The following is a 25,259-nucleotide window of genomic DNA, read 5'->3' on the forward strand; positions in this document are numbered from 1 at the left end:
GTTTGTTTTTGTAGCCTTCCCAATCTTCTGACTTCCCACCACTCTTTGCCACATTCTAGGCTTTCTCTTTTGCTTTGATGCATTCCCTAACTTCCTTTGTCAGCCATGGCTGCCTAATCCCCCCACTGATAACCTTTCTTTTCTTTGGGATGAACCTCTGAAACGTGTCCTCAATTACTCCCAGAAACTCTTGCCATTGCTGTTCTACTGTCTTTCCCACTAGGCTCTGCTCCCAGTCGATTTTCGTCAGTTCTTCCCTCATGCCCCTATAGTTACCTTTATTTAACTGTAACACCTTTACATCTGATTCTACCATCTTTCTTTCAAATTGGAGATTGAATTCTACCATATTATGATCGCTGCCTCCTATGTGCTCCCTTACTTTAAGATCTTTAATCAAGTCTGGCTCATTACATAACACTAAGTCCAGAATGGCCTGTTCCCTCGTGGGCTCCGAGTACCGCTGGCAGCCCCGGTAACTCACAGTACTCCTGTCCGGCACTGTTTCTCACAGTACTCCCGGCCCCCACTGTTTCTCACTGTACTCACGGCAGGCACTGTTACTCACAGTACTCCCATCCGGCACTGTTTCTCACAGTACTCCCGGCCGCCACTGTTACTCACAGTACTCCTGGCCGGCACTGTTACTCACAGTACTCCCATCCGACACTGTTACTCACAGTACTCCCGGCCCCCACTGTTTCTCACTGTACTCCCGGCCGGCACTGTTACTCACAGTACTCCCATCCGGCACTGTTACTCACAGTACTCCCTGCCGGCACTGTTACTCACAGTACTCCCTGCCGACACTTTTACACACAGTCCTCCCACCCGGCATTGTTACTCACAGTACTCCCTGCCGGCACTGTTACTCACAGTACTCCCTGACGGCACTGTTACTCACAGTACTCCCATCCGGCACTGTTACTCACAGTACTCCCGGCCCCCACTGTTTCTCACTGTACTCCCGGCCGCCACTGTTTCTCACAGTACTCCTATCCGGCACTGTTTCTCACAGTACTCCCGTCCGGCACTGTTACTCACAGTACTCCTATCCGGCACTATTACTCACAGTACTCCCGTCCGGAATGTTACTCACAGTACTCCCGGCCGGCACTGTTACTCACAGTATTCCCGGCCGGCACTGTTACTCACAGTACTCACTTCTGGCACTGTTGCTCACAATAATCCCGGCCGGCAATGTTACACACAGTACTCCCGTCTGGCACTGTTACTCACAGTACTCCCGTCTGGCACTGTTACACACAGTATTCCCGGCGGGCACTATTACTCACAGTACTCCGAGCCGGCACTGTTTCTCACAGTACTCATGGCTGGCACAGTTACTCACAGTACTCCCGGCCGGCACTGTTACTCACCGTACTCCCGGGTGGCACTGTTACTCACAGTACTCCCGTCCGGCACTGTTGCTGACATTACTCCCGGCCGGCACTGTTACACACAGTACTCCCGGCGGGCACTATTACTCACAGTACTCCGAGCCGGCACTGTTTCTCACAGTACTCATGGCTGGCACAGTTACTCACAGTGCTCCCGGCCGGCACTGTTACTCACCGTACTCGCGGGCGGCACTGTTACTCAGAGTACTCCAGGCCGTCACGATTACCTACAGTTCTCCCAGCCGGCACTGTTACTCACAGTACTCCCGGCAGGCTCTGTTACTCACAGTACTTGCGGCCAGCACTGTTACTCACAGTATTCCAGTCTGGCACTGTTACTCACAGTACTCCTGACCGGAACTGTTAATCACAGTACTACCGGCTGGCACTGTTACTCACAGTACTCATGGCTTCCACGGTTACTCACAGTAAACCCGTCCAGCACTGTTACTCCCAGTACTCCCGTCAGGCACTGTTACTGACAGTACTGCCGCCGGTACTGTTACTCACAGTACTCCCATCCGGCACTGTTACTCACAGTACTCCCGTCCGGCACTGTTACTCACAGTACACCCAGCCGGCACTGTTACTTACAGTGCTCCAATCCGGCACTGCTACTCACAGTACTCACGGCCGGCACTGTTACTCACAGTACTCTCGGCCGGCACTGTTACTCACAGTCCTCCCTTCTGGCCCTGTTACTCACAATAATACCGGCCGGCACTGTTAGACACAGCACTACCGTCTGGCACTGTTACTCACAATAATCCCGGCCGGCACTGTTACTCACAGTACTCTCGGCCGGCACTGTTACGCACAGTACTCCCGGACGGCACTGTTACTCACAATAATCCTGGCCGGCACTGTTACTGACAGTACTCGCGACCGCCACTGTTACTCACATTACTCCCGGCCGCTGCTGTTATTTACTGTACTCCCGCCCGGCACTGTTACTCACAGTACTCCCGTCCGGCACTGTTATCCACAGTATTCCCGGCCGGCACTGTTACTCAGAGTACTCACGGCCGGCACTGTTACTCACAGTACTCGCTGCCGGCACTGTTACTCACAGTACTCCCGACCGGCACTGTTACTCACAGTACTCCCGTCCGGCACTGTTACTCACAGTACTCCCGTCCGGCACTGTTATTCACAGTACTCGCTGCCGGCACTGTTACTCACAATAATCCCGACCGGCACTGTTACTCACAGTACTCCCATCCGGCACTGTTGCTCACAGTTCTCCCGGCCGGCAATGTTACTCACAGTACTCCCAGCTGGCACTGTTACTCACAGTAGCCCCATCAGGCACTGTTACTTACAGTGCTCCCATCCGGCACTGTTACTCACAGTACTCCCGGCCGGCACTGTTACTCACAGTACTCCCGTCCGGCACTGTTACTCACAGTACACCCAGCCGGCACTGTTACTTACAGTGCTCCAATCCGGCACTGCTACTCACAGTACTCACGGCCGGCACTGTTACTCACAGTACTCTCGGCCGGCACTGATACTCACAGTACTCCCTTCTGGCCCTGTTACTCACAATGTTACCGGCCGGCACTGTTAGACACAGCACTACCGTCTGGCACTGTTACTCACAATAATCCCGGCCGGCACTGTTACTCACAGTACTCTCGTCCGGCACTGTTACGCACAGTACTCCCGGACGGCACTGTTACTCACAATAATCCTGGCCGGCACTGTTACTGACAGTACTCCCGACCGGCACTGTTACTCACAGTACTCGCTGCCGGCACTGTTACTCACAGTACTCCCGGCCGGCACTGTTACTCACAGTACTCCCGTCCGGCACTGTTACTCACAGTACTCCCATCCGGCACTGTTGCTCACAGTTCTCCCGGCCGGCAATGTTACTCACAGTACTCCCAGCTGGCACTGTTACTCACAGTAGCCCCATCAGGCACTGTTACTTACAGTGCTCCCATCCGGCACTGTTACTCACAGTACTCCCGGCCGGCACTGTTACTCACAGTACTCCCGTCCGGCACTGTTACTCACAGTACTCCCATCCGGCACTGTTGCTCACAGTTCTCCCGGCCGGCAATGTTACTCACAGTACACCCAGCCGGCACTGTTACTCACAGTACCCCCATCAGGCACTGTTACTTACAGTGCTCCCATCCGGCACTGCTACTCACAGTACTCACGGCCGGCACTGTTACTCACAGTACTCTCGGCCGGCACTGTTACTCAAAGTACTCCCGGCCGGTGTTGTTACTCAAAGTAACCCCGTCTGGCACTGTTACTCACAGTACTCCCTTCTGGCACTGTTATTCACAATAATCCCGACCGGCACTGTTACTCACTGTACTCCCGGCCGGCACTGTTACGCACAGTACTCCCGGACGGCACTGTTACTCACAATAATCCCGGCCGGCACTGTTACTCTCAGTATTCCCGGACGGCACTGTTACTCACAGTACTCTCGGCCGGCACTGTTACTCAAAGTACTCCCGACGGTGTTGTTACTCAAAGTAACCCCGTCTGGCACTGTTACTCACAGTACTCCCTTCTGGCACTGTTACTCACAATAATCCCGGCCGGCACTGTTAGTCACAGTACTACCGTCTGGCACTGTTACTCACAATAATCCCGGCCGGCACTGTTACTCACAGTACTCCCGGCCGGCACTGTTACTCACATTACTCCCGGCCGACACTGTTACTCACAGTACTCCCGTCCGGCACTGTTACTCACAGTAAACCCATCCGGCACTGTTGCTCACAGTTCTCCCGGCCGGCACTGTTACTCACAGTAAGACCGTAGACCATAAGACATAGGAGCGGAAGTAAGGCCATTCGGCCCATCGAGTCCACTCCGCCATTCAATCATGGCTGATTCAACTCCATTTACCCGCTCTCTCTCCTTAGCCCTTAATTCCTCGAGAAATCAAGAATTTATCAACTTCTGTCTTAAAGACACTCAACGTTCCGGCCTCCACCGCCCTCTGTGGCAATGAATTCCACAGACCCACCTCTCTCTGGCTGGAGAAATTTCTCCTCATCTCTGTTCTAAAGTGACTCCCTTTTATTCTAAGGCTGTGCCCCCGGGTCCTAGTCTCCCCTGCTAATGGAAACAACTTCTCTACATCCACCCTATCTAAGCCATTCATTATCTTGTAAGTTTCTATTAGATCTCCCCTCAACCTCCTAAACTCCAATGAATATAATCCCAGGATCCTCAGACGTTCATCGTATGTTAGGCCTACCATTCCTGTGATCATCCGTGTGAATCTCCGCTGGACCCGCTCCAGTGCCAGTATGTCCTTCCTGAGGTGTGGGGGCCTAAAATTGCTCACAGTATTCTAAATGGGTCGTAACAAATGCTTTATAAAGCTTCAGAAGTACATCCCTGCTTTTATATTCCAAGCCTCTTGAGATGAATAACAACATTGCATTTGCTTTCTTAATTACGGACTCAACCTGCAAGTTTACCTTTAGAGAATCCTGGACTAGGACTCCCAAGTCCCTTTGCACTTCAGCATTATGAATTTTGTCACCGTTTAGAAAATAGTCCATGCCTCTATTCTTTTTTCCAAAGTGCAAGACCTCGCACTTCCCCACGTTGAATTTCATCAGCCATTTCTTGGACCACTCTCCTAAACTGTCTAAATCTTTCTGCAGCCTCCCCACCTCCTCCATACTACCTGCCCCTCCACCTATCTTTGTATCATCGGCAAACTTAGACAGAATCCCCCAGTCCCGTCATCTAGATCGTTAATATATAAAGAGAGCGGCTGTGGCCCCAACACTGAACCCTGCGGGACACCACTCGTCACCGGTTGCCATTCCGAAAAAGAACCTTTTACCCCAACTCTCTGCCTTCTGCCTGACAGCCAATCGTCAATCCATGTTAGTACCTTGCCTCGAATACCTTGGGCCCTTATTTTACTCAGCAGTCTCCCGTGAGGCATCTTATCAAAGGCCTTTTGGAAGTCAGGATAGATAACGTCCATTGGCTCTCCTTGGTCTAACCTATTTGTTATCTCTTCAAATAACTCTAACATGTTTGTCAGGCACGACCTCCCCTTACTAAATCCATGCCGACTTGTCCTAATCTGACCCTGCACTTCCAAGAATTTAGAAATCTCATCCTTAACAATTGATTCTAGAATCTTGCCAACAACCGAGGTTAGGGTAATTGGCCTATAATGTTCCATCTTTTTCCTTGTTCCCTTCTTGAACAGGGGGGTTACAACAGCGATTTTCCAATCCTCTGGGACTTACCCGGACTCCAGTGACTTTTGAAAGATCATAACTAACGCCTCCACTATTTCTTCAGCTATCTCCTTTAAAAGTCTAGGATGTAGTCCATCTGGGCCCGGAGATTTATCAATTTTTAGACCTCTTAGTTTCTCTAGCACTTTCTCCTTTGTGATGGCTACCATATTCAACTCTGATCCCTGACTCTCCGGAATTGGTGGGATATTACTCATGTCTTCTACTGTGAAGACTGACACAAAGTACTTATTTAGTTCCTCAGCTATTTCCTTGTCTCCCATCACAAAATTACCAGCGTCATTTTGGAGCGGCCCAATGTCAACTTTTGCCTCCCGTTTGTTTTTCATGTATTTAAAGAAACTTTTACTATCATTCCTAATGTTACTGGTTAGCCTACCTTCATATTTGATCCTCTCTTTCCTTGTTTCTCTCTTTGTTATCCTCTGTTTGTTGTTGTAGCCTGCCCAATCTTCTGACTTCCCACTACTCTTTGCCACATTATAGGCTTTCTCTTTTGCTTTGATGCATTCCCTAACTTTCTTTGTCAGCCATGGCTGCCTAATCCCCCCCCCCCCCCCCCCCCACTGATAACCTTTCTTTTCATTGGGAAGAACCTCTGCACTGTGTCCTCAATTACTCCTAGAAACTCCTGCCATTGCTGTTCTACTGTCTTTCCCACTAGGCTCTGCTCCCAGTCGATTTTCGTCAGTTCCTCCCTCATGCCCCTATAGTTACCTTTATTTAACTGTAACACCTTTACATCTGATTCTACCTTCTTTCTTTCAAATTGGAGATTTAATTCTACCATATTATGATAACTGCCTCCTAAGTGCTCCCTTACTTTAAGATCTTTAATCAAGTCCGGCTCATTATATAACACTAAGTCCAGAATGGCCTGTTCCCTCGTGGGCTCCGAGTACCGCCGGCTGTCACTGTTACTCACAGTACTCCCGTCCGGCACTGTTTCTCACAGTACTCCCGGCCCCCACTGTTTCTCACTGTACTCGCGGCCGGCACTATTACTCACAGTACTCCCATCCGGCACTGTTACTCACAGTACTCCCGGCCCCCACTGTTTCTCACTGTACTCCCGGCCGGCACTGTTACTCACAGTACTCCCATCCGGCATTGTTACACACAGTACTCCCGGCCGGCACTGTTACTCACAGTACTCCCGGCCGGCACTGTTACTCACAGTACTCCTATCCGGCACTGTTACTCCCAGTACTCCCGTCCGGCACTGTTACTCACAGTACACCCGGCCGGCACTGTTACTCACAGTACTCCCGGCCGGCACTGATACTCACAGTACTCCCTTCTGGCACTGTTACTCACAATAATCCCGGCCGGCAATGTTACTCACAGCACTCACGGCCGGCACTGTTACTCACAGTACACCCGTCTGGCACTGTTACTCACAGTACTCCCGGCAGCCACTGTTACTCACAGCACTCACGGCTGGCACTGTTACTCACAGTACTCCCGGCCGGCACTGTTACTCACATTACTCCCGGCCGATACTGTTATTCACAGTAGTCCCGGCCGGCACTGTTACTCACAGTACTCCCGTCCGGCACTGTTGCTCACATTACTCCCGGCCGGCACTGTTACACACAGACCTCCCGGCGAGGAACTATTATTCACAGTACTCCGAGCCGGCACTGTTTCTCACAGTACTCATGGCTGGCACAGTTACTCACAGTACTACCGGCCGGCACTGCTACTCACCATACTCCCGGGCGGCATTGTTACTCACAGTACTCCCGGCCGGCTCTGTTACTCACAGTACTTGCGGCCAGCACTGTTACTCACAGTATTCCCGTCTGGCACTGTTACTCACAGTACTCCCGTCTGGCACTGTTACTCACAGTACTCCCGGCCGGCACTGTTAATCACAATGATCTCGACCGGCATTGTTACTCACAGTACTCCTGACCGGCACTGTTATTCACAGGACTCCCAGCTGGCACTGTTACTCACAGTACTCATGGCTTCCACAGTTACTCACAGTACACCCGTCCAGCACTGTTACTACCAGTACTCCCGTCAGGCACAGTTACTGACAGTACTCCCGCCGGTACTGTTACTCACAGTACTCCCAGCCGGCACTGTTACTCACAGTACCCCCATCAGGCATTGTTATTCACAGTACTCCCATCCGGCACTGTTACTCACAGTACTCTCGTCCGGCACTGTTACTCACAGTACACCCGGCCTGCACTGTTACACACAGTGTTCCCATCCGGCACTGTTACTCACAGTACTCCCGTCCGGCACTGTTACTCACAGTACTCCCAGCCAGCACTGTTACTCACAGTAACACCATCAGGCACTGTTACTTACAGTGCTCCCATCCGGCACTGCTACTCACAGTACTCACGGCCGGCACTGTTACTCACAGTACTCTTGGCCGGCACTGTTACTCACAGTACTCCCTTCTGGCACTGTTACTCACAATAATAACGGCCGGCACTGTTAGACACAGTACTACCGTCTGGCACTGTTACTCACAATAATCCCGGCCGGCACTGTTACTCACAGTACTCCCGGCCGGCACTGTTACGCACAGTACTCCCGGACGGCACTGTTACTCACAATAATCCCGGCCGGCACTGTTACTGACAGTACTCCCGACCGGCACTGTTACTCACATTACTCCCGGCCGATACTGTTATTCACTGTACTCCCGCCCGGCACTGTTACTCACAGTACTCCCGTCCGGCACTGTTATCCACTGTACTCCCGGCCGGCACAGTTACTCAGAGTACTCACGGCTGGCACTGTTACTCACAGTACTCCCTGCCGGCACTGTTACTCACAGTACTCCCGGCCGACACTGTTACTCACAGAAATCCAGTCCGGCACTGTTACTCACAGTGCTCCCATCCTGCACTGTTACTCACAGTTCTCCCGGCCAGCACTGTTACTCACAGTACACCCGGCCGGCACTGTTACTCACAGTACTCCCGGCCGGCACTGTTACTCACAGTTCTCCCGGCCGGCACTGTTACACACAGTGTTCCCATCCGGCACTGTTACTCACAGTACTCCCAGCCAGCACTGTTACTCACAGTAACACCATCAGGCACTGTTACTTACAGTGCTCCATCCGGCACTGCTACTCACAGTACTCACGGCCGGCACTGTTACTCACAGTACTCTTGGCCGGCACTGTTACTCACAGTACTCCCTTCTGGCACTGTTACTCACAATAATAACGGCCGGCACTGTTAGACACAGTACTACCGTCTGGCACTGTTACTCACAATAATCCCGGCCGGCACTGTTACTCACAGTACTCCCGGCCGGCACTGTTACGCACAGTACTCCCGGACGGCACTGTTACTCACAATAATCCCGGCCGGCACTGTTACTGACAGTACTCCCGACCGGCACTGTTACTCACATTATTCCCGACCGATACTGTTATTCACTGTACTCCCGCCCGGCACTGTTACTCACAGTACTCCCGTCCGGCACTGTTATCCACTGTACTCCCGGCCGGCACTGTTACTCAGAGTACTCACGGCTGGCACTGTTACTCACAGTACTCCCTGCCGGCACTGTTACTCACAGTACTCCCGGCCGACACTGTTACTCACAGAAATCCAGTCCGGCACTGTTACTCACAGTGCTCCCATCCGGCACTGTTACTCACAGTTCTCCCGGCCGGCACTGTTACTCACAGTACTCCCAGCCGGCACGGTTACTCACAGTATCCCCATCAGGCACTGTTACTTACAGTGCTCCCATCCGGCACTGCTACTCACAGTACTCACGGCCGGCACTGTTACTCAAAGTACTCCCGGCCGGTGTTGTTACTCAAAGTAACCCCGTCTGGCACTGTTACTCACAGTACTCCCTTCTGGCACTGTTACTCACAATAATCCCGGCCGGCACTGTTACTCACAGTACTCCAGGCCGGCACTGTTACTCACAGTATTCCCGTCCGGCACTGTTACTCACAGTACTCCCGACCGGCACTGTTACTCACAGTACTCCCGTCCGGCACTGTTACTCACAGTACACCCATCCGGCACTGTTACTCACAGTTCTCCCGGTCGGCACTGTTACTCACAGTACTCCCGGCCGGCACTGTTACTCACAGTACTCCCGGCCGGCACTGTTACTCACAGTACTCCCGGCCGGCACTGATGTCCCGAAGCGTGGTACATTGGCGAGACCATGCAGACGCTGCGACAACGAATGAACGGACATCGCGCAACAATCACCAGGCAGGAATGTTCCCTTCCAGTCGGGGAACACTTCAGCAGTCAAGGGCATTCAGCCTCTCATCTCCGGGTAAGCGTTCTCCAAGGCGGCCTTCAGGACCCGCGACAACGCAGAATCGCCGAGCAGAAACTTATAGCCAAGTTCCTCACACATGAGTGCGGCCTCAACCGGGACCTGGGATTCATGTCGCATTACATTCATCCCCCACCATCTGGCCTGCGAAATCCTACCAACTGTCCTGGCTTGGTACAATTCACACCTCTTTAACCTGGGGTTACCCCATCTCTGGATCTGTAAAGATTTAATCACCTGCTAATGCTCGCATTCCAAGCATTGTTTGGCATCTTTGAATTTGTCTATATATGTGTTTCTGGAACAGACCTCTTCATTCACCTGAGGAAGGAGCAGCGCTCCGAAAGCTAGTGACTAAGAAACAAACCTGTTGGACTTTAACCTGGTGTTGTAAGACTTCTTACTTTGTTTTTAATGTATTTAAAGAAACTTTTACTATCATTCCTAATGTTACTGGTTAGCCTACCTTCATATTTGATCCTCTCTTTCCTTGTTTCTCTCTTTGTTATCCTCTGTTTGTTTTTGTAGCCTTCCCAATCTTCTGACTTCCCACTACTCTTGGCCACATTATAGGCTTTCTCTTTTGCTTTGATGCATTCCCTAACTTCCTTTGTCAGCCATGGCTGCCTAATCCCCCCACTGATAACCTTTCTTTTCTTTGGCATGAACCTCTGCACTGTGTCCTCAATTACTCCCAGAAACTCCTGCCATTGCTGTTCTACTGTCTTTCCCACTAGGCTCTGCTCCCAGTCGATTTCATGCCCCTATAGTTACCTTTATTTAACTGTCACACCTTTACATCTGATTCTACCTTCTTTCTTTCAAATTGGAGATTGAATTCTGCGATATTATGATCACTGCCTCCTAAGTGCTCCCTTACTTTAAGATCTTTAATCAAGTCTGGCTCATTACATAACACTAAGTTCAGAATGGCCTGATCCCTCGTGGGCTCCGAGTACCGCCGGCTGGCACTGTTACTCACAGTACTCCCGTCCGGCACTGTTTCTCACAGTACTCCCGGCCCCCACTGTTTCTCACTGTACTCCCGCCCGGCACTGTTACTCACAGTACTCCCATCCGGCACTGTTACTCACAGTACTCATTGACGGCACTGTTACTCACAGTACTCCCGGCCGGCACTGTTGCTCACAGTAATCCTATCCGGCACTGTTACTCACAGTACTCCCGCCCGGCACTGTTACTCACAGTACTCCCGGCCGGCACTGTTACTCACAGTACTCCTGGCCGGCACTGGAACTCGCCTTACTCCCATCCGGCACTGTTGCTCACAATACTCCCGGCTGGCACTGTTACTCACAGTACTCCCGGCCGTCACTGTTACTCACAGTACTCCCGGCCGGCACTGTTACTCACAGTACTCCCTTCTGGCACTGTTACTCACAATAATCCCGGCCGGCACTGTTACACACAGTACTCCCGTCTGGCACTGTTACTCACAGTACTCCCGTCTGGCACTGTTACTCACAGTACTCCCGGCCGCCACTGTTACTCACATCACTCACGGCCGACACTGTTACTCACAGTACTCCCGGCCGGCACTGTTACTCACATTACTCCCGGCCGATACTGTTATTCACAGTACACCCGGCCGGCACTGTTACTCACAGTACTCCCGGCCGGCACTGTTACTCACAGTACTCCCGGCTGGCACTGTTACTCACAGTACTCCCGGCCGGCACTGTTACTCACAGTACTCCCATCCGGCACTGTTACTCACAGTACCCCCATCAGGCACTGTTGCTCACAGTACTCCCATCCGGTACTGCTACTCACAGTACTCCCGCCCGGCACTGTTTCTCACTGTACTCCCGTCCGACACTGTTGCTCACAGTACTCCAGGCCAGCACTGTTAGTCACAGTGCTCACGGCAGGTACTGTTACTCACAATAAAACTGGCCGGCACTGTTACTCACAGTATTCCGGTCTCGCACTGTTACTCACAATACTCCCGGCCGGCACTGTTACTCACAATAATCCCGGTCGGCACTGTTACTCACAGTATTCCCGTCTGGCACTGTTACTCACAGTATTTCCGTCTGGCAATGTTACTCACAGAACTCCCGGACGGCACTGTTACTCACAGTTCTCCCGGCCTGCACTGTTACTCACCATAATCCAGGCCAGCACTCTTAGTCACAGTACTCACGGCCGGTACTGTTACTCACAATAAACCTGGCCGGCACTGTTACTCACAATAATGCCGGCCGGCACTATTACTCACAGTATTCCCGGTCGGCACTGTTACTCACTATATTCCCGTCTGGAAATGTTACTCACAGTACTCCCGGCCGGCACTGTTACTCAAAGTAATCCCGGCCGGCACTGTTACTCACAGTACTCCCATCCGGCACTGCTACTTACAATACTCCCGCCCGGCACTATTTCTCACTGTACTCCCGTCCGACACTGTTGCTCACAGTACTCCAGGCCAGCACTGTTAGTCACAGTACTCACGGCCGGTACTGTTACTCACAATAATCCCGGCCGGCACTGTTACTCACAGTACTCCCGGCCGGCAGTGTTACTCACAGTACTCCCGTCTGGGACTGTTACTCACATTACTCCCTTCTGGCACTGTTACTCACAATAATCCCGGCCGGCAGTGTTACTCACAATAATCCCGTCTGGCACTGTTACTCACAATAATCCCGGCCGGCACTGTTACTCACAATACTCCCGTCTGGCACTGTTACTCACAGTACTCCCGGCCGCCACTGTTACTCACAGCACTCACGGCCGGCACTGTTACTCACAGTACTCCCGGCCGGCACTGTTTCTCACAGTACTCCCATCCGACACTGTTACTCACAGTATTCTCGGCCGGCACTGTTAATCACAGTACTCCCATCCGGCACTGCTACTCACAGTACTCCCGCCTGGCACTGTTTCTCACTGTACTCCCGTCCGACACTGTTGCTCACAGTACTCCAGGCCAGCACTGTTACTCACAGTATTCACGTCTGGCACTGTTACTCACAGTACTCCCGGCCGGCACTGTTACTCACAATAATACGGGCCGGCACTGTTACTCACAATAATCCTGCCCGGCACTGTTACTCACAGTATTCCCGGTCGGCACTGTTACTCACAGTATTCCCCTCTGGCACTGTTACTCACTGTACTCCCGGCTGGCACTGTTATTCACAGTACTCCAGTCCGGCACTGTGACTCACAGTAGTCCCAGCCGGCACTGTGACTCACAGTACTCCCAGCCGGCACTGTTGCTCACAGTACTCCCATCCGGCACTGTTTCTCACAGTACTCCCGGCCAGCTCTGTTACTCACAATAATCCCGGCCGTCACTGTTACTCACAGTATTCCCGTCTGGCACTGTTACTCACAGTATTCCCCTCTGGCACTGTTACTCACAGTACTCCCGGCTGGCACTGTTATTCACAGTACTCCCGTCCGGCGCTGTTACTCATAGTACCCCCGGATGGCACTGTTACTCACAGTACTCCCTGCCGGCACTGTTACTCACAGTACTCTCGGTCGGCACTATTACTCACAATAATCATGGCCGGCACTGTTACTCACAGTATTCCCGTCTGGCAGTAGTTACTCACAGTGCTCCAGGACGTCACTGTTACTCACAGTACTCCCGGAGGGCACTGTTACTCACAGTACTCCCGGCCTGCACTGTTACTCACAATAGTCCGGGCCGGCACTGTTACTCACAATAATCCCGGCCGGCACTGTTACTCACAGTATTCCCGGTCGGCACTGCTACTCACAGTATTCCCGTCTGGCACTGTTACTCACAGTACTCCCGGCCGGCACTGTTACTCACAGCACTCGCGGCCGTCACTGTTATTTACAGTACACTCATCAGACACTGTTACTCTCAGCACTCCCATTCGGCACTGCGACGCACAGTACTCACGGCCGGCACTGTTGCTCACAGTACTCCCGACTAGCACTGTTACTCACAGTATTCCCGCCCGACACTGTTACTCACAGTACTCCCTTCTGGCTCTGTTACTCACAATAATCCCGACCGGCACTGTTACTCGCAGTACTTGCGGCCGGCACTGTTACTCACAGTACTCCCGGACGGCACTGTTACTCACAGTACTCCCGGCCGGCATTGTTACTCACAGTATTCCCGGTCGGCACTGCTACTCACAGTATTCCCGTCTGGCACTTTTACTCACAGTACTCCCGGCCGGCACTGTTACTCACAGCACTCGCGGCCGTCACTGTTATTTACAGTACACTCATCAGACACTGTTACTCTCAGCACTCCCATTCGGCACTGCGACGCACAGTACTCACGGCCGGCACTTTTGCTCACAGCACTCCCGACTAGCACTGTTACTCACAGTATTCCCGCCCGACACTGTTACTCACAGTACTCCCTTCTGGCTCTGTTACTCACAATAATCCCGACCGGCACTGTTACTCACAGTACTTGCGGCCGGCACTGTTACTCACAGTACTCCCGGACGGCACTGTTACTCACAGTGCTCCCGTCCGGCACTGATCCTCACAGTACTCCCTTCTTGCACTGTTACTCACAATAATCCCTGCCGGCACTGTTACTCACAGTACGCGCGGCCGTCACCGCTACTCACAGTACTCCAGGCCCTCGCTGTTCCTCCCAGTAGTCCCGTTCGGCCCTTTTACTCAAAGTACTCACATCGGGCACTGTTACTCACAGTACTCCCGGCTGGCACGGTTACTCACAGTACTCTCAGCCGGCACTGTTACTCACAGTACTCCCATCAGGCACTGTTCCTCACAGTACTCCCGTCCGGCACTGTTGCTCACAGCACTCCCATCCGGCACTGTTTCTCACTGTACTTCCGTCCGACACTGTTGCTCAAAGTACTCCCGGCCAGCACTGTTACTCCCGGTACTCCCGGCCGGCACTGTTACTCACAGTACTCCCATCAGGCACTGTTCCTCACAGTACTCCCGTCCGGCACTGTGACTCACAGTACTCCCAGCCGGACCTGTTACTCACAGTACCCCCATCAGGCACTGTTGCTCACTGTACTCCCGTCCGACACTGTTGCTCACAGTACTCCCGGCCAGCACTGTTACTAACGGTACTAACGGCCGGCACTGTTACTCACAATAAACATGGCCGGCACTGTTACTCACAGTATTCCCGTCTGGCACTAGTTACTCACAGTGCTCCAGGACGGCACTGTTACTCACAGTACTCCCGGCCTGCACTGTTACTCACAGTATTCCCGGTCGGCACTGTTACTCACAATACTCCCGGCCGGCACTGTTACTCACAGTACTCCCAGTCGGCACTGTTACTCACAGTACTTCAGGCCGTCACTGTTATTCACAGTACCCTCATCAGGCACTGTTACTCACAGTACTCCCATTCGGCACTGCGACTCACAGTAATCCCGACCGGCACTGTTACTCACAGTGCTCCCGTCCGGCACTGTTCCTCACAGTACTCCTTTCTGGCACTGTTACTCACAATAATCCCTGCCGGCTCTGTTACTCACAGTACTCGCGGCCGGAACCGTTACTCCCAGTCCACCCGTCCGGCACTGTTACTCACAGTACTCCCGGCCGGCACTGCAACTCATAGAACTCCCGTCCGGCACTGTTACTCACAGTACTCCTAACCGGCACTGTTACTCACAGTACCCACATCAGGCACTGTTACTCGCAGTACTCCCATCCGGCACTGTTACTCACAGTACTCCCGTACGGCAATGGTACTCACAGTACTCCCATCCGGCACTGTTACTCACAGTACTCCCGTCCAGCACTGATACTCACAGTACTCCCAGCCGGCACTGCTACTCACAGTACCGCCATCAGGCATTGTTGCTCACAGTACTCCCGGCCGGCTTTGTTACTCACAGTACTCCCAACCGGCACTGTTACTCACAGTACACCCGTCCGGCACTGTTTCTCACAGTACTCCCAGCCGGAACTGTTACTCACAGTACCCCCATCAGGCACTGTTGCTCACAGCACTCCCATCCCGCACTGTTTGTCACTGTACTCCCGTCCGACACTGTTGCTCACAGTACTCCCGGCCAGCACTGTTACTCACGGTACTCACGGCCGGCACTGTTACTCACAGTACTCACGGCCGGTACTGTTACTCACAGTACTCTCGGCCGGCACTGTTACTCACAATAATCCCAACCGGCACTGTTACTTACAGTATTCCCGTCTGGCACTGTTACTCACAGTACTCCCGGCCGGCACTGTTACTCACAATAATACCGGCGGGCACTGTTACTCACAGTATTCCCGTCTGGCACTGTTACTCACAGTGCTCCAGGACGGCACTGTTACTCTCAGTTCTCCAGGCCTGCATTGTTACTCACAATAGTCCCGGCCGGCACTGTTACTCACAGTACTCCCGGCTGGCACTGATATTCACAGTCCTCCCGGCCGGCACTGTTACTCACAGTACTCCTGAACGGCACTGTTATTCACAGTCCTCCAGGCCGGCACTGTAACTCACAGGACTCCTATCCGGCGCTGTTGCTCACAGTACTCCTCACCGGCACTGTTATTCACAGTCCTCCCGGCCGGCACTGTAACTCACAGTTATCCTATCCGGCACTTTTACTCACAGTACTCCCAACCGGCACTGTTACTCACAGTACCCACATCAGGCACTGTTACTCACAGTACTCCCATCCGGCACTGTTACTCACAGTACTCCCGTCCGGCACTGATACTCACAGTACTCTCGGCCGGCACTGTTACTCACAGTACTCCCATCTGGCACTGTTACTCACAGTGCTCCCGTCCGGCACTGTTACTCACAGTACTCCCTGCCGGCACTGTTACTCACAGTACTCTCGGTCGGCACTGTTACTCACAATAATCATGGCCGACACTGTTACTCACAGTATTCCCGTCTGGCACTAGTTACTCACAGTGCTCCAGGACGGCACTGTTACTCAGAGTACTCCCGGCCTGCACTGTTCCTCACAATGGTCATAGCCGGCACTGTTACTCACAATAATCCCGGCCGGCACTGTTACTCACAGTATTCCCGGTCGGCACTGCTACTCACAGTATTCCCGTCTGGCACTGTTACTCACAGTACTCCCGGCCGGCACTGTTACTCACAGCACTCGCGGCCGGCACTGTTATTTACAGTACACTCCTCAGGCACTTTTACTCACAGTACTCCCATTCGGCACTGCGACTCACAGTACTCACGGCCGGCACTGTTACTCACAGTATTCCCGACCAGCACTGTTACTCACAGTATTCCCGTCCGACACTGTTACTCACAGTACTCCCTTCTGGCACTGTTACTCACAGTACTTGCGGCCGGCACTGTTACTCACAGTTCTCCCGTCCGGCACTGTTACTCACAGTACTCCCAGCCGGCACTGTTACTCACAGTACCCCCATCAGGCACTGTTGCTCACAGTACTCCCATCCGGCACTGTTTCTCACTGTACTCCCGTCCGACACTGTTGTTCAAAGCACTCCCGGCCAGCACTGTTACTCACGGTACTCCCGGCCGGCACTGTTACTCACAGTGCTCCCGTCCGGCACTGTTCCTCACAGTACTCCCTTCTGGCACTTTTACTCACAATAATCCCTGCCGGCACTGTTACTCACAGTACTCGCGGCCGGCACCGTTACTCACAGTACTCCAGGCCCTCGCTGTTCCTCCCAGTAGTCCCGTCCGGCCCTTTTACTCACAGTATTCACATCGGGCACTGTTACTCACAGTACTCCCGGCTGGCACTGTTACTCACAGTACTCTCAGCCGGCACTGTTACTCACAGTACTCCCATCCGGCACTGTTACTCACAGTACTCCCGTCCGGCACTGTTACTCACTGTACTCCCAGCCGGCACTGTTACTCACAGTACCCCCATCAGGCACTGTTGCTCACAGTACTCCCATCCGGCACTGTTTCTCACTGTACTCCCGTCCGACACTGTTGCTCAAAGTACTCCCGGCCAGCACTGTTACTCACGGTACTCCCGGCCGGCATTGTTACTCACAGTCCTCACGTCAGGTACTGTTACTCACAGTACCCCCGGTTGGCACTTTTACTCACAGTACTCCCTGCCGGCACTATTACTCACAGTACTCTCGGCCGGCACTGTTACTCACAATAATCCCGGCCGGCACTGTTACTCACAGTATTCCCGCCTGGCACAGTTACTCACAGTACCCCCGGTCGGCACTGTTACTCACAATAATACTGGCCGGCACTGTTACTCACAATAATCCCGGCCGGCACTGTTACTCACAGTATTCCCGGTCGGCACTGCTACTCATAGTATTGCCGTCTGGCACTGTTGCTCACAGTACTCCCGTCCGGCACTGTGACTCACAGTACTCCCAGCCGGCACTGTTACTCACAGTACCCCCATCAGGCACTGTTGCTCACAGTACTCCCATCCGGCACTGTTTCTCACTGTACTCCCGTCCGACACTGTTGCTCACAGTACTCCCGGCCAGCACTGTTACTCACGGTACTCACGGCCGGCACTGCTACTCATAATAATCATGGCCGGCACTGTTACTCACAGTATTCCCGTCTGGCACTAGTTACTCACAGTGCTCCAGGACGGCACTGTTACTCACAGTACTGCCGGCCTGCACTGTTACTCACAATAGCCCCGGCCTGCACTGTTACTCACAATAATCCCGGCCGGCACTGTTACTCACAGTATTCCCGGTCGGCACCGTTACTCACAGTATTCCCGTCTGGCACTGTTACTCACAATAATACCAACCGGCACTGTTACTCACAGTACTCCCAGCCGGCACGGTTACTCACAGTGCTCCCGTCCGGCACTGTTACTCACAATAATCCCTGCCGGCTCTGTTACTCACAGTACTCGCGGTCGGCACCGTTACTCCCAGTCCTCCCGTCCGGCACTGTCACTGACAGTACTCCCGGCCGGCACTGCAACTCACAGAACTCCCGGCCGGCACTGTTACTCACAGTACTCCCGACCGGCACTGTTACTCACAGTACCCACATCAGGCACTGTTACTCACAGTACTCCCATCCGGCACTGTTACTCACAGTACTCCCGTCCGGCACTGTTACTCACAGTACTCCCATCCGGCACTGTTACTCACAGTACTCCCGTCCGGCACTGATACTCACAGTACTCCCAGCCGGCACTGTTACTCACAGTACCCCCATCAGGCATTGTTGCTCACAGTACTCCCGGCCGGCATTGTGACTCACAGTACTCCCAACCGGCAACTGATATTCACAGTACTCCCGTCCGGCACTGTTACTCACAGTACTCCCAGCCGGCACTGTTACTCACAGTACCCCCATCAGACACTGTTGCTCACAGCACTCCCATCCGGCACTGTTTCTCACTGTACTCCCGTCCGACACTGTTGCTCACAGTACTCCCGGCCAGCACTGTTACTCACGGTACTCCCTGCCAGCACTGTTACTCACAGTAATCACGGCCGGTACTGTTACTCACAGTACTCTCGGCCGGCGCTGTTACTCACAATAATCCCGGCCGACACTGTTACTCACAGTATTCCCGGCCGGCACTGTTACTCACAATAATACCGGCCGGCACTGTTACTCACAGTATTCCCGTCTGGCCCTGTTACTCACAGTGCTCCAGGACGGCACTGTTACTCTCAGTACTCCCGGCCTGCACTGTTGCTCACAGTACTCCCGGCCAGCACTGTTACTCACGGTACTCCCGGCCGGCACTGTTACTCACAGTACTCACGGCCGGTACTGTTACTCACAGTACTCTCGGCCGGCACTGTTACTCACAATAATCCCGGCCGACACTGTTACTCACAGTATTCCCGTCTGGCACTGTTACTCACAGTACTCCCGGCCGGCACTGTTACTCACAATAATACCGGCCGGCACTGTTACTCACAGTATTCCCGTCTGGCACTGTTACTCACAGTGCTCCAGGACGGCACTGTTACTCTCAGTACTCCCGGCCTGCACTGTTGCTCACAGTACTCCTTGCCAGCACTGTTACTCACGGTACTCCCGGCCGGCACTGTTCCTCCCAGTAGTCCCGTCCGGTCCTTTTACTCAAAGTACTCACATCGGACACTGTTACTCACAGTACTCCCGGCTGGCACGGTTACTCACAGTACTCTCAGCCGGCACTGTTACTCACAGTACTCCCATCCGGCACTGTTCCTCACAGTACTCCCGTCCGGCACTGTTGCTCACAGCACTCCCATCCGGCACTGTTTCTCACTGTACTTCCGTCCGACACTGTTGCTCAAAGTACTCCCGGCCAGCACTGTTACTCAAAGTACTCCCGGCCGGTACTGTTACTCACAGTCCTCACGTCCGATACTGTTACAGTACCCCCGGTTGGCACTGTTACTCACAGTACTCCCTGCCGGCACTATTACTCACAGTACTCTCGGCCGGCACTGTTACTCACAATAATCCAGGCCGGCACTGTTACTCACAGTATTCCCGCCTGGCACTGTTACTCACAGTACTCCCGGCTGGCACTGTTATTCACAGTACTCCCGTCCAGCACTGTGACTCACAGTACTCCCAGCCGGCACTGTTACTCACAGTACCCCCATCAGGCACTGTTGCTCACAGTACTCCCATCCGGAACTGTTTCTCACTGTACTCCCGTCCGACACTGTTGCTCACAGTACTCCCGGCCAGCACTGTTACTAACGGTACTCACGGCCGACACTGTTACTCACAATAATCATGGCCGGCACTGTTACTCACAGTATTCCCGTCTGGCACTAGTTACTCACAGTGCTCCAGGACGGCACTGTTACTCACAGTACTCCCGGCCTGCACTGTTACTCACAATAGTCCCGGCCGGCACTGTTACTCACAGTACTCCCGTCCGGCACTGTTACTCACAGTATTCCCGGTCGGCACTGTTCCTCACAGTATTCCCGTCTGGCACTGTTACTCACAGTACTTCAGGCCGGCACTGTTACTCACAGCACTCGCGGCCGTCACTGTTATTCACAGTACCCTCATCAGGCACTGTTACTCACAGTACTCCCATTCGGCACTGCGACTCACAGTAATCCCGACCGGCACTGTTATTCACAGTGCTCCTGTCCGGCACTGTTCCTCACAGTACTCCTTTCTGGCACTGTTACTCACAATAATCCCTGCCGGCTCTGTTACTCACAGTACTCGCGGCCGGCACCGTTACTCCCAGTCCACCCGTCCGGCACTGTTACTCACAGTACTCCCAACCGGCACTGTTACTCACAGTACTCCCGTCCGGCACTGTTTCTCACAGTACTCCCAGCCGGCACTGTTACTCACAGTACCCCCATCAGGCACTGTTGCTCACAGCACTCCCATCCCGCACTGTTTCTCACTGTACTCCCGTCCGACACTGTTGCTCACAGTACTCCCGGCCAGCACTGTTACTCACGGTACTCACGGCTGGCACTGTTACTCACAGTACTCACGGCCGGTACTGTTACTCACAGTACTCTCGGCCGGCACTGTTACTCACAATAATCCCATCCGGCACTGTTACTCACAGTATTCCCGTCTGGCACTGTTACTCACAGTACTCCCGGCCGGCACTGTTACTCACAATAATACCGGCGGGCACTGTTATTCACAGTATTCCCGTCTGGCACTGTTACTCACAGTGCTCCAGGACGGCACTGTTACTCTCAGTGCTCCAGGCCTGCACTGTTACTCACAATAGTCCCGGCCGGCACTGTTATTCACACTCCTCCCGGCCGGCACTGTAACTCACAGGACTCCTATCCGGCGCTGTTGCTCACAGTACTCCTGACCGGCACTGTAACTCACAGTACTCCTAACCGGCACTGTTACTCACAGTACTCCCAACGGGCACTGTTACTCACAGTACCCACATCAGGCACTGTTACTCACAGTACTCCCATCCGGCACTGTTACTCACAGTTCTCCCGTCCGGCACTGTTACTCACAGTACTCTCGGCCGGCACTGTTACTCACAGTCCTCTCATCCGGCACTGTTACTCACAGTACTCTCGTCCGGCACTGTTACTCACAGTACTCCCAGCCAGCACTGTTACTCACAGTACCCAGATCAGGCACTGTTGCTCACAGTACTCCTGGCCGGCACTGTTACTCACAGTACTCCTATCCGGCACTGTTACTCACAGTACTCCCAACGGGCACTGTTACTCACAGTACCCACATCAGGCACTGTTACTCACAGTACTCCCATCCGGCACTGTTACTCACAGTTCTCCCGTCCGGCACTGTTACTCACAGTACTCTCGGCCGGCACTGTTACTCACAGTACTCTCATCCGGCACTGTTACTCACAGTACTCTCGTCCGGCACTGTTACTCACAGTACTCCCAGCCAGCACTGTTACTCACAGTACCCAGATCAGGCACTGTTGCTCACAGTACTCCTGGCCGGCACTGTTACTCACAGTACTCCCAACCGTCACTGTTACTCACAGTACCCACATCAGGCACGGTTACTCACAGTAATCCCATCCAGCACTGTTACTCACAGTACTCCCGTCCGGCACTGTTACTCACAGTACTCTCGGCCGGCACTGTTACTCACAGTACTCACGGCCGGTACTGTTACTCACAGTACTCTCGGCCGGCACTGTTACTCACAATAATCCCGGCCGACACTGTTACTCACAGTATTCCCGTCTGGCACTGTTACTCACAGTACTCCCGGCCGGCACTGTTACTCACAATAATACCGGCCGGCACTGTTACTCACAGCATTCCCGTCTGGCACTGTTACTCACAGTGCTCCAGGACGGCACTGTTACTCTCAGTACTCCCGGCCTGCACTGTTGCTCACAGTACTCCCGGCCAGCACTGTTACTCCCGGTACTCCCGGCCGGCACTGTTACTCACAGTACTCACGGCCGGTACTGTTTCTCACAGTACTCACGGCCGGCACTGTTACTCACAAAAATCCCGGCCGACACTGTTACAGTACTCCCGGCCGGCACTGTTACTCACAATAATACCGGCCGGCACTGTTATTCACAGTATTCCCGTCTGGCACTGTTACTCACAGTACTCCCGGCTGGCACTGTTATGCACAGTCCTCCCGGCCGGCACTGTTACTCACAGTACTCCTGACCGGCACTGTTATTCACAGTCCTCCCGGCCGGCACTGTAACTCACAGTACTCCTATCCGGCACTGTTACTCACAGTACTCCCGTCCGGCACTGTTACTCATAGTACTCCCGTCCGGCACTGTTACTCACAGTACTCCCGTCCGGCACTGTTACTCACAGTACTCTCGGACGGCACTGTTACTCACAGTACTCCCATCCGGCACTGTTACTCACAGTACTCCGTCCGGCACTGTTACTCACAGTACTCCCAGCCGGCACTGTTACTCACAGTCCCCCCATCAGGCACTGTTGCTCACAGTACTCCCATCCGGCACTGTTACTCACAGTACCCCCATCAGGCACTAGTTACTCACAATAATCATGGCCGACACTGTTACTCACAGTATTCCCGTCTGGCACAAGTTACTCACAGTGCTCCAGGACGGCACTGTTACTCAGAGTACTCCCGGCCTGCACTGTTCCTCACAATGGTCATAGCCGGCACTGTTACTCACAATAATCCCGGCCGGCACTGTTACTCACAGTATTCCCGGTCGGCACTGCTACTCACAGTATTCCCGTCTGGCACTGTTACTCACAGTACTCCCGGCCGGCACTGTTACTCACAGCACTCGCGGCCGGCACTGTTATTTACAGTACACTCCTCAGGCACTTTTACTCACAGTACTCCCATTCGGCACTGCGACTCACAGTACTCACGGCCGGCACTGTTACTCACAGTATTCCCGACCAGCACTGTTACTCACAGTATTCCCGTCCGACACTGTTACTCACAGTACTCCCTTCTGGCACTGTTACTCACAGTACTTGCGGCCGGCACTGTTACTCACAGTTCTCCCGTCCGGCACTGTTACTCACAGTACTCCCAGCCGGCACTGTTACTCACAGTACCCCCATCAGGCACTGTTGCTCACAGTACTCCCATCCGGCACTGTTTCTCACTGTACTCCCGTCCGACACTGTTGCTCAAAGTACTCCCGGCCAGCACTGTTACTCACGGTTTTCCCGGCCTGCACTGTTACTCACAGTACACACGGCCTGTTTTGTTACTCACAGTACCCCCGGCTGGCACTGTTACTCACAGTACTCCCTGCCGGCACTGTTACTCACAATAATCCCGGCCGGCACTGTTACTCACAGTATTCCCGTCTGGCACTGTTACTCACAATAATACCGCCCGGCACTGTTACTCACAATTATCCCAGCCGGCACTGTTGCTCACAGTACTCCCATCCGGCACTGTTACTCACAGTACTCCCATCCGGCACTGTTACTCACAGTACTCCTGTCCGACACTGTTGCTCACCGTACTCCCGGCCAGCACTGTTACTCACGGTGCTCCCGGCCGACACTGTTACTCACAGTACTCACGGCAGGTACTGTTACTCACAGTACCCCCGGCTGGCACTGTTAATCACAGTACTCCCTGCCGGCACTGTTACTCACAGTACTCTCGGTCGGAACTGTTACTCACAATAATCATGGCCGGCACTGTCACTGACAGTATTCCCGTCTGGCACTAGTTGCTCACAGTGCTCCAGGACGGCACTGTTACTCACAGTACTCCCGGCCTGCACAGTTCCTCACAATAGTCCCGGCCGGCACTGTTACTCACAATAATCCCGGCCGCAACTGTTACTCACAGTATTCCCGGTCGACACTGTTACTCCCAGTACTACCGTCTGGCAGTGTAACTCACAATAATCCCGGCCGGCACTGTTACTCACAGTACTCCCGGCCGGCACTGTTACTCACAGTACTCCCTGACGGCACTGTTACTCACAGTACTCCCGGCCGGCACTGTTACTCAGAGTTCTCCTGACCGGCACTGTTACTCACAGTACTCCCGGCCGGCCTGTTACTCACAGTACTCCCGGCCGGCACTGTTACTCACTGTACTCCCGGCCGGCACTGTTACTCACAGTACTCCCAGCCGGCACTGTTACTCACAGTACTCCCGGCCGGCACTGTTACTCACAGGCTCACAGCCGGCACTGTTACTCACAGTACTCCCGCCTGGCACGGTTACATAGAACATAGAACATTGCAGCGCAGTACAGACCCTTTGGCCCTCGATGTTGCGCCCGACCTGTGAAACCACTCTAAAGCCCATCTAGACTTTTCCCTTTTCGTCCATATGTCTATCGAATGACCATTTGAATGCCCTGAGTGTTGGCGAGTGCACTACTGTTGCAGGCAGGGCATTCCATGCCCTTACTACTCTCTGAGTAAAGTACCTACCTCTGACATC

This window comes from Scyliorhinus torazame, chromosome 3 (assembly GCF_047496885.1).
Source record: "Scyliorhinus torazame isolate Kashiwa2021f chromosome 3, sScyTor2.1, whole genome shotgun sequence".
Taxonomy (NCBI): Eukaryota; Metazoa; Chordata; class Chondrichthyes; order Carcharhiniformes; family Scyliorhinidae; genus Scyliorhinus; species Scyliorhinus torazame.